Source organism: Acinonyx jubatus, chromosome C1 (genome assembly GCF_027475565.1).
Source record: "Acinonyx jubatus isolate Ajub_Pintada_27869175 chromosome C1, VMU_Ajub_asm_v1.0, whole genome shotgun sequence".
Lineage (NCBI taxonomy): Eukaryota > Metazoa > Chordata > Mammalia > Carnivora > Felidae > Acinonyx > Acinonyx jubatus.
In genome coordinates this window covers 122996759-123010125 of record NC_069381.1, presented here as the reverse complement: position 1 = coordinate 123010125, position 13367 = coordinate 122996759, and the positions used below count along the sequence as shown (strand labels likewise).

At 41.1% G+C, this 13367-nt stretch overlaps 1 protein-coding gene across 1 annotated transcript in view; it reads left to right on the top strand.

Moving 5' to 3' along the window:
- Positions 1 to 7643: 7643 nt before the first annotated feature.
- Positions 7644 to 13367, top strand: part of NCKAP5 (NCK associated protein 5) — a 963823-nt gene continuing 958099 nt past the window's right edge. The window contains exon 1 of the mRNA XM_027055919.2: positions 7644 to 8114. The gene's annotated coding sequence lies outside the window, so the exon portion shown is untranslated. The remainder of the gene's footprint in view (positions 8115 to 13367) is intronic.

Below are 13367 nucleotides of genomic sequence, written 5' to 3'. Positions count from 1 at the left end.
TTTCTTAAATGCCTTTCCTATAACATAATGGAAAGGGACAAAAGTAGAATGGGGGGAACATGTTGAAAATGGCCATTGGGGATGATAAGAAAAAATGCCCCTCAAGGATAGTGACTTTGAAATATTAAGTTTAATATTAATATTAATAATATATAGTGAAATATTAAGTGCAACCCTACTTATAAAAGTGTTATTGTTTTGCGGCTTACAAAAAATAGGATAGCATTTCTCTTTGAAATGACTCTTAAAGCTATTAGATAATTATAGATACTCATATCATTAAAGATTTATAACAACGGGTAAGTCTGGTGAACGAACTGTCTTGTGGACTCCTGTGTTTTCTGATTTTTTTCCACAAGTAATTAGAGTTCAGTCACATGTGGTTCAGAAATCCTACAGAATAGTCCAATGATGTTATTTGCTATTACAGATATTTACCATTATAAGGCATTTTCTCAGCAACTGATTTTGCTTATGCAGCTAAAGACAATGTCAGTAGGAGCCTTAATACATGGCTAAAACATCTTTAAGTCCAGAGTACTTGAGGAGAGTTCTGGGAGTAAGGGCTCCCCAGTTGTCTTCATGTTCGTAGCTTTAGTCCAGGCATGACAATGGAAGAAAAGAGAAATTAACATGAATTAAGGGCCACTAATAAACCAGACATTTTCACATTATATGATCTAAGTACTTTTTAAATAGTCATATTATCATCTCCTTAGAGGTAAAGACTCTAAGACTCAGGGGGGTTAAGTCACCTCTCCAAGGTGACACAGTAAATGGCAGAGAAGTGGCTGACCTTAGGTGAATCTGACTGTGAAGACTGAAACCTGTTGCCTCTGCCTAAGTAGGAGTTACATTTTTTGTAAGAAAGCAGTATATAACACAGAGATGGGTTGGGCAGCTGGCCATCCTGAAAACAAGCTTTAAGGGAAGATCAGGCCCAGAATCCCTCACTTCTCTCCTCCACAGAATGCTTCAGCACAACATTTTCCTGGCAGGAAATACTCACACACACACACACACACACACACACACACGCATGCACACACGCAACCAACAACAACAACAACAAAAAAACCCCAAAAAACCCAAAACAATAAGAAGTTTAAGGTATTTCTATCAAACTGGGCATCTCCAGAGGCCTATATTGATGTAAGGAGGAGACACCCCTGTCTGTCGAAGAAGGTGGTAGAAGAAAAGGCAGAGCAATAAAGTGAAGCTAGATGAAGCTGGGGCTCTGTGCCCAATTGCTCAATTCCTAATGCCCAGGACAACGTGTTGCCATGAGAGGCAGGGTGGGCAGTGGTGAGGAGCCATGTTCCCTATTTTGAATTACAGCTCTAGTTTGAAATATGTCATTGTGACTGAGGACAACTCGCAGAGCCTTAGTTCTTCCACCTGTAGAATAGGAGTAATGGGAGTAATAATGACTCCTACCTTCATAAAGCTGTTCTATCTGAGGCACTTGGAAAAAGATCTGCTATACAGAAGGCATTATGGGTGATTGGCTCTCAAATATGCTATTGAATTGCTTTCTTAAGTAGCCAGCAAGTGATATCCTGGATGATATAAGATCCTATCATGACTTTCCATGTGACAAAAATTAGGAAGAATCACTTATGCAAAAATGCATTTCTAACACCCATAGCAATTTTTATTTCTCATTAACTATTTCTTTAAAGTTTATTTGTTTATTTTGAGAGAGAAGGAGAGAGAGAGAAGGAAGGGCAGAGAGAAAGAGAATCCCAAACGGGCTCCGCACTGTCAGCACAGAGCCCCATGAAGGGCATGTATTCTCGAACTGTGAAATCATGACCTGAGCTGAAACCAAGAGTTGGATGCTTAACCACCTGAGCCACCCAGGCACCCCTCTCTTTCACTATTTTGATACTTCTTTGATGGTCAAGATAAAATGGAAGTTGGAATTATACATTTGTTTTCAGCACCTGCCATCATAGATGGTCCACCATCTGTGGCTTACCAAAATATTGGCGAATTGTTGATCCACACCTAATCTTCTGACAGCTCTTTAAATATTGGCAATTTAAAGTGCACTCATTGAATACAAATACAAGTCAGGATGTTTTTCTCTCCTCTATGACTCTTTCTCTGTCTCTCTCCTAGCTATAAATCGTTATCTGTTCACTGAATAAACAACATCTGAATTCCCTGGTGCCTAGCAGACCACTGATTTCACTAAAAGGTTGTCTCATCCAGCTCTGAATCTGGAGTCTGGTTTCTGAATGGCCAGCAAGATTTATTTTCCCTGGTGGTTGGAGCTGATATATTTTATCAAGGCAAACCCCCACGCAACAAAGGAATAAATACACGGGCGGAATCATTTGCATAAAGTAAGTGAACCCCATCAACAAGCCCCATTTATTTTGTTATCAGAGAACTAGCCCTGTGCTAGCTCTATCCATCAGCAGACAGTCTCTCTGACCTTTCTCATTTCAGTTCACACTGGATTGCACTGTCTCACCAGCAGCCAATCTTTTCTGAAATCAATTTCATAGTTTCACACCCAGGGGCTTTGACCTCCGTAGGTACCGGACTTGTGGGGATAAGGGTGCCCCCATTAGAGATAGTGCCTCATCCAGCACAGCCCAATTGACTGTTAGTATGAGCTTCCTGCTTGCTTCTCGTTGCTTGGTTTAGAGTTGGCAGGCAGAGAGGTTTAAGGAAAACATGAATAAAGCTGGGTTTAAATCTTGGCTCTGCCAATTTCTATCTGTGACAATGTGAGCAAAAGTTTTAACACAACCAAGACTGAGTTTATGAATCTTTAAAATAACCATAAATACACTTTCCTTCACAGCATTTTGTGAGGATTAAAAGAGACATTATCAGTACTGTCTAGACTAATACCTTCTGTATGGCATGTGCCTGTCAAATATTTCCTACCATGTTTTTCTTTCTTTCTTTCTTCTTTCTTTCCTTCTTTCTTTCTTTCTTTCTTTTCTTTCTTTCTTTCTTTCTTTCTTTCTTTCTTTCTTTCTTTCTTTCTTTCTTTCTCTTCCCTTCCTTCCTTCCTTCCTTCCTTCCTTCCTTCCTTCCTTCCTTCCTTCCTTCCTTCCTTCTTTCTTTCTTTCTTTCTTTCTTTCTTTCTTTCTTTCTTTCTTTCTTTCTTTCTTTCTCCTCCTTTCCTTCTCTTCTTTCCTCACATATGGTCATCAGTTTGCCCAGGGCTTCTTGTGTGATTCTAAGTTATAGCTTCTATGGTAATTGTCATTTTTAGGAGCTGTGATGTGGTTTTCTGGCTTCCGAAGGCTGAACATTGACCTCAGGGATCCCCATGAGTGTCAGCCTCCCTTCCTAGCCATGGGACACTCCTCAGTAGACATCAAGTCATTAACTTCAGGTCTTTAGGTCTCCTCTTTCTCCAAAACTTAGTGAGTTATCTCACACCTATGACTACTATTGTCATCTCTTGGAAAAAATTGCCAGCAAGCAGAGAAGTTTGGCCTATTTCATAGATGCTCAATAAATGCTTGATGAATTGGATTTATGATGGCCAAGCTCCAGGAACTCATGGAGTATGAGATATAGATTCTGGGCACCAAGTGCTGTTGGAATCATGTTAATTAAATAAACAAACAAACTTGGCTTCTGGAAACACAGCAAGGTATTGGGTTAAGAACTGGGGCTTTAGAATCATATTGGCTCTGCTCTGTGTCTTCCAACAGATTTCTTAATCTATGTCTGAATTTTCCCATCTCTAAATGGTCAATAGTAAAGTGGCTCTGGAGTAAATGAGAAGTGACCCCAAGGCACCTGTTATAGACTGAATGGTGTCCCCCTGCCTCCAATTCTTATATTGAACTCCTAATCCCCAGTACCTCAGACTGACTGTACTTAAGTATAGAATCTTTAAAGATATAATCTGTTAAAATGAGGTCATTAGGGTAGACTCTAATCTAATCTGACTGGTGTCCTTATAAGAAGAGATTAGGACACAGATACACATAGAGGAAAGACCATGTTAAGACATGGGGAGAAGATGGCCATCTGAAAGACAGATGAAATCAACCCTGCTGACACCTTGATCTTGGACTTCTAGCCTCCAGAATTGTGAGAAAATAAATTTCTGTTGTGTAAGCCTCACAGTCTATGGTACTTTGTTATGGCAGCCCTAACCTAATAATGTACAACCCCATGCCAGAACTATTCATCACTCAGCCCTGTGATCCTGAGAAGGACCGTACACTCAGCACGAGCTCCATTAATACTAGTCTGATTGAATTTAATAGATCAAATGTTTTGTATTGTGTTTTCCTCCTGGGTTTTTTACTTCCCAGTGAACAACATCCCCAAGCCACAGGCTGGCCATGTTTAAGATAAGGTTCCTGTTTCTCCAAGCAGAAGCCCCTAGGGGCATCTTTTACAAACCAGTATCTTAATCCACTTGTTGTTTGTCTTGATTTGCTTCTTCATTTCCTGAAGAACCAAGAAACTGGGATTTGACTCTTTTCATTGACTTGGCCAAATCTGCCATGTGTGAGTCTTCTGGTTTGCCAGAAATTGGGACTTTGTTGCTTTTTCTGTCTTCTTGGACTCTGACCTACCGGCTGGCTGACCTAGATTTGTCATGTGAGTTTTGAGTGCTTTCTGAGCTTTCTTGGTTTCAGTGTTACCATGATTGAGGACTGTGATAAGCGTGCATGTTCTAGTCTTGGGTGGTAGGAATAGTTAGTATACCTACCCACGGACACATGAGGAAGTTGGGGACCTGTCGGGCTCGGTGCAAGAAACATGGCGCACTGGGCACTTGGTTTGTTTCTCATTAGCATCACGACCTTCACATTCATGCTCAGAGCCTTCTATTTGCCTTTCTGGCTCTAACCCATATATGACTTCTAGAACCTATCAGATCCTTCTAATAGATTATTCTGCATCCCAGTACATGGTTTCTTGCCTTGTGTCCATGAGTCGCCATAAGCCTCTGTGTGGCCCCATATTGATCGCCACAGCCTAAGGAATCTCTGACCTATTGAAGCCTATACTCAGATTATGGATAAAGAAGGGCGCATAAGCTGGCAAGCTCTGGCAGGAAGTTAAAACTGGATCACTTTGCGATTCCTTGGACACTGTGAGATTTTCAGACTGCCTCTCCCAGGATATATAATAAAGCTCTCTAAGTGGCTGAGAAGAATTTATGTCGTAAGATTCAACAATTCCTAGGTGGTCCTGTTCTATGATGGCTATGCCGTGTGTTTTGTGTAAGTTCAGAAGTCCTTATAGATGCATCACACTCAGTGCTGTGCATGAAAGTGGCTCATAAGGGGTAAGACAAGGAGTTAGGTCTTGGGCACTTGAAATAAATCTGGAGGTATAAAAGCAGACGAGATCCAGGAATATATCTAGGAGTCAGTGGGCAAGTCAGAATGGGGAACTACTTTCCTGGTCCAACATAGGAACATGTGTAGCCAAAGGAAGTTTGCAGCCTACACAGTGTTTTTTTTTTAATTGACTTTCTGGGAAGTCATTAATTGTTGCCTCAGTTATAGTTTTTCAAAAAATAATAGTTTGGACCAGCTTATTTCTGAATTCCATTCTATTTCTAGAATGCAAATCTGTTTTATTTGCTAAGTACCAGTATCAGAGCATGTTAACAGTCTAGCCAATAGATACAAGATGCCAGTGACATTAAGTATTTGGCATCTGAGACCAATTTCTTTTCTAGAAGAAAAATTCTTTTTTTTTCTAATAGTTTCTGTTATGGCCAAGGCAGGCCAGAATCCAGGTATAAAGGCTGGTCTTGGAGAACACTTTTGGAAGTATAAGATGACCCATGGGTCCCCGATCTATAGAACTCTTGTAACTTGTGAGCCACCGGACCTTACAGTAGTGGGTAAACAGTGCCCTTCAGTCTTTGGCACTGAATTTAATTTTGTCAAACCATGAATCAAGACTCTGGAATAGTTTAAAATTGGGTGTTGGTTATACATGGAACTTCCTGCCCATAGAGTGACTACTGGGGACTGGCTGTAGGAAAAAGAAAAAATTCTCTGAACCTGTGGGAAGTGAGGTCATATAGCAAACAGTGAACCATAGGCTCAGGGCCAGTTAGAACCTGCCATATCACTCTCACCCCATGTTTGCTAGAGAGATTCTTCTTCCTAAATCACCCTCCTCAATCCTCTCAGTTGCTGCAAAATCTAAAGTAGAATGTTGGGTCAGACAAAAAGCAGAGTGTTACCCACACCCTCAGTATGGTCTTCCCAGTGCTTTTCATTTTCAACCATGTATTGAAATGGGTAGATTTGTATTATCTCTGTCAAGACCTGCTGCATAATTTGCTGGACCCAATGCAAAATGAAAATGCAGGGTCCCTGGCTCCAGAGTGAAGAATTTCAAGACGGCACCAGCACAGCATTAATCCAAGGCTGCTCCATTCTGATCAGGGGGCTCTGTGTAACCTTGCAGGCTGTGTGTCCATGCAGCTGGCCCTCATTTTTTCTCCAGATCTTCTCCTCCTCTGCCTTTCTGCAAACGAAGCCCATTCACTTTGGGTGCTGTTTTCAGTGTCTGAACTGTTCAACAAATTCACCCAAGCAACTTTCGTACACCATTCTTTCTCTTGTACTGTCTTGTTATGAACCACAATTTTATTGAAGTGAAGAAAAGGTATTAGAACAAATTTGACAATGTTCTCTGGCTCATATTTTCCACTGAGAGACATCCTCAGATGTGCCAAGATCCTCCTAGATACTCTGACTCTGAACCAGGGGTTGTTAATGAGGGGTGAAGATCAGGGTTACTTAGGGTGCTTCTTCAAAATTTACTCTCCAGGGCTCCTAAATCTGTAAGCCCAGTTTAATTGCTATTAGAAAGGCTTCTCAGCAAAATATTGGTCAAGACCCACTTAAAAGCTATTCCATTTCTTTATTTTATGTATCTTATCATTATTTTATTTTTGAGACATATATACTTATTACATTTGTATATGCCTTCCTTCCCCCTTGATTAGAATCTGTTTGAACTGACATTTGTTTTAAAGAATTTTAAACTTCAGTATGGCTCGTAAGTTCTGTATAGTGATGACTATCCACTTTGACTCGGAGTGAATTTATTTGTGACTGGATCTAGTGGACGCCACGAACTAATTATTGCAGCCAACCAAGAAAAATAAAGGGAATGAGGAAATGCCACAAGTATTGACAATATTTATTGTAGCATATGGCTAATGTATAAAGAGGTAATAGAAGGATGTATCTCAGGGGATCATTCAAAAGGAAAATTACTTAAATTAACTTTTCAGGCAAACCGAATTATGCATTAGACCCCCTCCTGTAATGCTATACAAAGTCAATGTTTGTGAAGAGTAGAACTGGAGGCTATAAATCAAGCCTTTCATAAGAACTGTTGTGTCTGCGGGGATTTTTTTTCCCTTTGCATTTTTGGCTTTTAGATGAATGAAGAATTTTCTCAGCAAATTATTAATTACTCCTTCTTGCCTATAGAATTGAGTTCACTGTAGTTATGTAGGAGTCAATGGTATTCAAACTGCAGCTTTTGATGAAGTAATCGGCTGCTTCTGGGGCCTCTTTCAGCTGCCCTGGGCGTGCTTCACATGCAAACGACTGCCAAATGGATTCTTTCGACATTCCAGCCAATTAAAATACATTTAAAGTGCAGCTGGTGGAGAGGCAAGCCGGGCGGTTGTGCGGAGAACTTCAGGGCAGGGAGACAAAAAACAAACTTTGCTGAGCCCAGCTCGGGCAGCCCAGCCAGGCGTTTGGGGGCAGTGGAGAAAGTCACAAAAAGAGGCTATCTTTAGCTCCCGTCAGAATCAAAGATGACACTTTGGGCGCCACCTTGAAAGACACAAAAGAGGGAAGCATGTTTGTCAGGGTGTCCGTTTTCTCCCCTTGCCTCTTGAAACGCTGTGTTGGCCGGTTGCCCAATGTGGTGCTGCATACAAATATTGACAAAACACAGCGGTGTTTGTTAAACCCGGGCTGGGGAAGCCAGTGATTAAAACTCTTGAAGGAAGATCCGAAAACCTCAGGAACTCTCATCAATAGCGTTAGAACATTGACCGAATGAAAGAGAAAGCACTGAGTGGGCTAACGTGAAACACTCACCGTGTCCCTGTCTGCTATGCCTTTTAGGTAAGGACAGAATTTTCTTTTCTCTTCTTCTTCTTCTTCTTTTCTTTCTTTCTTGATTTTTTTCTTCTCCTTAATGTTTATCTTGGTGTGGAAGAAAGGGCGCCTGAGGTGTTCAGAGCAGGGCTCCAGAGCTCTGATGTGCACAGCACAGGGTTTGCCTGGGATTTTTCTGGAGGACGTGAGGGGATTGCACTGTGTAAATAGACACAAGGCATTACCCAGCACGTGGAGTCCACCAGCGCTTTGCCAGAATTCAGAATGATACATTTCTAAATGTTTGCTTCCACTGCTCTGTCCCAGTATTTGTTGCATGTATCCAGGTGTCCCCAGATTGATAGCAAATAGATTCCTTTTGTGAACCAACAGTTCCGATGTACAGGCTTGTTTAATTTTTATTTTCATTTTAAATGTTCCCTGGTTCATTCTGCTGCCAGCCCCCTACCTATGCATGCAAAAAGTGTTTTCTCCTTCCTAGGTTAATATTCAGTCAAGCACACACATTCTCTTTTACTAAAGCAAGTCCAAAATGCTTTGAAATGCTTTGCTTTATCTTGACTCTTTTTGGAGAATGTGCTAGACTAGGAATTTGTTTGGAGTCAGTCTTTTTCTCATACTTTAAGGAACCCACTGCGTTTGTGCTATCTCTGTGGTTCTGTGAGCTCACTACACATGCCCAGCTCTGTGCATCATACTCAGATGCCCATCTTAAATTCCTGAGAGTGCTAAGAAGAGTATAGCTGAGCCGGGGCATTGATTCCTGCCCATCAATTTACCAAGGAAAGATACACAAAGTTCCTGATTGTTTCCTCTCTTAGCTTGTCACCGTAGGCCCTTTTTGGCTTCAGTTTTGTTCATTGCAAACAAAGAATCTTGCACATTTCACGGTGAAGGATCACGTTGCAGTGTCCTGAGCTCAGTTAAATGCGCTTTATTAATCTTTAATGTGCCAGTAGCTCTGAGGCTATGCCAAGCTGAGACTTTCCAAAACTCTCCAGGCTACCTGCTGCCAAGATAAATGGTGGTAGGCCCAGAAGGGATATTTTAAGGAAACTTGCAACAGCGAAGTTTTACCCATTAGATTTGTCATGAGTCAGTGAAAGAAATCTTAAATAAAAGAGAGATTTCAGCAAGAACTGCCTCAGCTCTATACCCTCTGTGTGTGAGACCTGCTGGTAGGCGTCCGTCCCGTCACACACACAGTGGTCTATGCTCCATGTGGGGGAGAGAATAAGGCGTTCCACTGTACGGGTGGGTGTTGGGTCGTGTTTATGAAGTGGGTGCTGTGTAAATGGAGACATGTGTGTATGCAGAAAGCTTTCCTGCCTGTGGCAGTGTCTGAACCCAGAGAAAAACAAGGCTACACATGTGGCAGGCCTCTTGCCCAATACAGCCATTGCAGACATACCAAAAGAGCCAGGGATGGGCAGTGGTCACAAAAGTACACTGGGACTTAGAAATGTAACTTTGTACAGAAGAAAAATGGGGTAGTATACTTCAGGAAATTGGGCTTCAGGAAATTGATTCAGAGGGCAATGTCAACCTAGGTTTGACCAGGTCCTGGAGAACGTAAGGCTGTGACCCCTTGGGGCCGTAGGTTGGCTCATCAGGCTACGCAAGGTGAACGGTGCCATCATCTTTCCTTGAGAATGCAGGCAATAGACAAAAGGTACCTTGCCTTTAAATGGAGACTTCATCTGACAGGGTAGCTTTGAGAACTCTGATCTGGAGGTAGGAGGAGCTTTAAGGTTTTTTTCTGACTTAGAGTCACTAAAACGAAGGCTTTACAAATACTTGCAGGCATGATGGCAAAGGAACAAGAGTGAGGGGTGTTTTTGATTAAGCAGGTAGGTTTTTTGTTTTTGTTTTTGTTTTTGTTTAATCTAAGTATAACTAACATACAATGGTTAAGCAGATGGTTATATTGCCTTTAGAGTGCGGCCCAGTCTCTTACTGTGGCCTAGGGCAGGATTGACAAATTGCTGCATGACTGGCCAAAATCTGCCCACCATGTGTTTTTCTAAATGAAGTTTTACTGCAACACAACCATACCCCTTTGTTGAAATATTGCCTATGGCCACTTTTGTGCTACCGCAGCAGGGGTGTGTAGTTAGGACAGAGTTTCTACAGCCCCCCAAAGCCTAAAACATTTACTATCTGCCCCTTCACAGAGAAGTTTGAGAGGCAAGACATGGAGAGCAATGCTTTTCAAACTATCTGTGGTGAAAGACCAGTTTTGTTTTTGTAAATTTCCAGTTTGTTACAGACCAACAGTTATTGCTTGACTGCTATGACAATGTAAAGCTGTTACAAAATTGCTAAACATTTACTCTTACATTTTGTCCCTATCTCATCACAGATCCTCAACAAACAGTTTGCAGAGGGGCACCAGACATGGCCACACTTTGAGCAGTTCTAGAACCTGGGTAGTTTTCTAGTCTCATCTTGAGCCATTTCTCCCCAATCTTCAATCATGCTACTGTTCTTTCTGAGGATGGAATACAATGAACTCTTCTCCAAATTTGGGCTTGTGGTCCTGATGTTTCCTTGACCTGGAAATCTCTTCCCCTGTCTTCTCGTAGCCCCTCCCTTCCTTAGGCCTGTGTTTTTATTCGCCTGGTCAAGGAAACCTTAGGACCAGTCTTACATAGAAATCTACATAGAAATCTAGGAAGGGGATACTGGGACTTTGGCCAAAAAAATTGCAGAATACCTAAGCCACTGTCAGGAGCAGGAGAAATACAGCATCTACCTCATGATCTTCCCTCTGACTTTGAAATCCCGTGGATGGGGGTCTCCTGGGTGAAATCTGGAGCAAATCTTAGGCAAAACCTACACTATTGAAGAGTCAGGGAAATACCATCTTGGTGTTTTTAGTCTCTACTGCTAGAACAGAGTCACTAGACTCTACCCCTAGCCCCTATGGAAGGTAATCTCTGTGAGGGCAGGGACCTTGTCTGCTTGCTTATCATTCTTACACCAATGCTAAGATTAGTGTCTGGCATGTGTATATGTGCTGCCGAAGTGAGCACTGTGCCTGGCATGTGTAATATGCCCAATAAATGTTGATCATGAGAATGCATGCATGAGTGAATGAATGACATGTTTTCTGGAAATCTATGATTTATAGGTGGGTAACATGTGGCATACATGAGAGAGATTAATGTATGTGAATCAGTCTGGGAAAAGTCTCTATGGTGGGAGATGGAAGACTGCCCTGGAGGCATTACTCTTCACTTTTGAAACATACCTTGTTTCTCAAAATACAAACCTACTCGTGTAGCTGCACTTAGCCAGTCTGCTCAGGGATGGGAGTTTTCTGGTTACGTCCTAGTATTATCATTTATTGAGGGATTATTATGAGAGATACACGACACTAAATGCTATATATGCATGAATTCACTCCATCTGCAAAATACTTATGCATTATTTCCATTTTCAGAGAGGAAGCAGAGGCTTTGCATGGTAAAATGACTTCCCCAAGTCACAGAGCTGGTGAATGGTAGACTCAGATTCAGTCCCGAAATTTTCTGAAACTTAAGTTTGCAATACTAATATGTAGTTATATTAATATGTAGTTATAATATAGAGTTTATTTTCCTGATTGTTGTTCCTTCACCTAAGACCTTCCAGTTTTGTTTCCATCCTATTGCATCTATTAATTAATTGGTTAATTAATTAACAGGTTTATCTATTGCTGTTATCAACTTTGTGCCTTAGCAAGGTAAAATCTAGCCATCAGTACAGGTCCCTGGTCATCTTTGCTGAATGTTGCTGAATATCATCAATGAATCTGTGGGTCTGTAGATGAGAGTATTAAAGGGGTAGGAGAGAACTACAACCACAATGATTAAGGGTATCAAAATTTCTCTTACGACAAAAAGTCCTAGATGATAAGAGTATTTCATTTGTAACAGGACAACCCTCCACCGTCACGCTATATGTTTGCTTGAAAATTTTAAGTCTTTGTGTTCTGTTTGGTTAAAATTCGATTTCACTTTATCTTCATTAAACACAATGATGTTAGGTAGCAATTGTTACTTGTCATTTGACAGCAGAAAACAAGTTGAAAATTGTGTTTAGATTTAAAATTTTAAAGACTCAAAGATAACCTGAAGAAAGAGGCTCTGGCAAGGGGTGGAGTACTCAACAAAGATTACTTGACAAAAACGTATATGATGAAAAAAATACATAAAGTCCTGACCTTAGTGCCTGTAAAATGCTAAGGGGAAAGAGAAGTATTTCTAGAATTGTGTAGTAAAGGCCTCTGAAATTCTACTATGTCATAAAAGTAAGGCAAACATGGACAAAAATGATCAAATCAACATTTGTAGAACTTGATCAGTTAAAAGATTACAACAATCCGAGGAGCATTTATTCAGGAAAAGAATATGTGACTCTCAGTAAGAACGGTGAGCTCTGTGTCATTTAATTTGCCCTATTCCCATTCCCTTTTTTCTAGCTCTGAAGAAGCCTTGAAAAGCAGCAGGTTTGCCATCATGGGAGCTGTGTAAAACAGTAGCCTAGAATCCACTGGATGGGTCAAAATATGTTTAGAGCTGAGCCTTATTCCCAGAGAATGGCCATGATTTGACTTGTCTGGTAGCTTTCTGGGAACTCCCACTTTCAGGTCTTGTCATTATTTGACCTGTTTCAAAACTCACTCAGTGCAGAAAATCTTTCTCCTGAGACACTTGTCAGAAATGATCATTGCAGTTGTTTAACATTGCAGCTGCTTGAGGCAGCAATAAGAGTTGGGGAAAACAGGATGCTAATCAAAAAAATTTTAAATTAACAGCTGGGAAATGAGATGTCCATCAGGGGCTTTGAAAAACTCACACATCTGCCTGGGAATGTAAAAAGGCATGCACATGGGTAGAAGTGTAAATATTCTTAGTTAGAAAAGACCAAAGAGGGCCCTAGTCTCTCACCTATGGCTGACCTTCAGCCTCTGCACACACAGGGAATGAACCCTAATAAAGAGTTGGAAATAGCTGGAAAACTGAAGATGTGGCCCACCATACACAGAAATCCTGTTAGCAAAGGCTGGAAGATGTACTGGTTGACGGCCTTTAAAAAAATACCTGCCCAGCTATTAGCTGGCTAATAGCTAAGCTCACTGCACATGGCAAAGAATATGGACCTTACAAAATAGGATCATAAAAGTCACTAAACAAATAGCAATAATTTCAACAACAACAAACAGAAAAAACAAACCATGGTCAGAGAGAGATCTGATTTCCAGAGTTGCTGTAT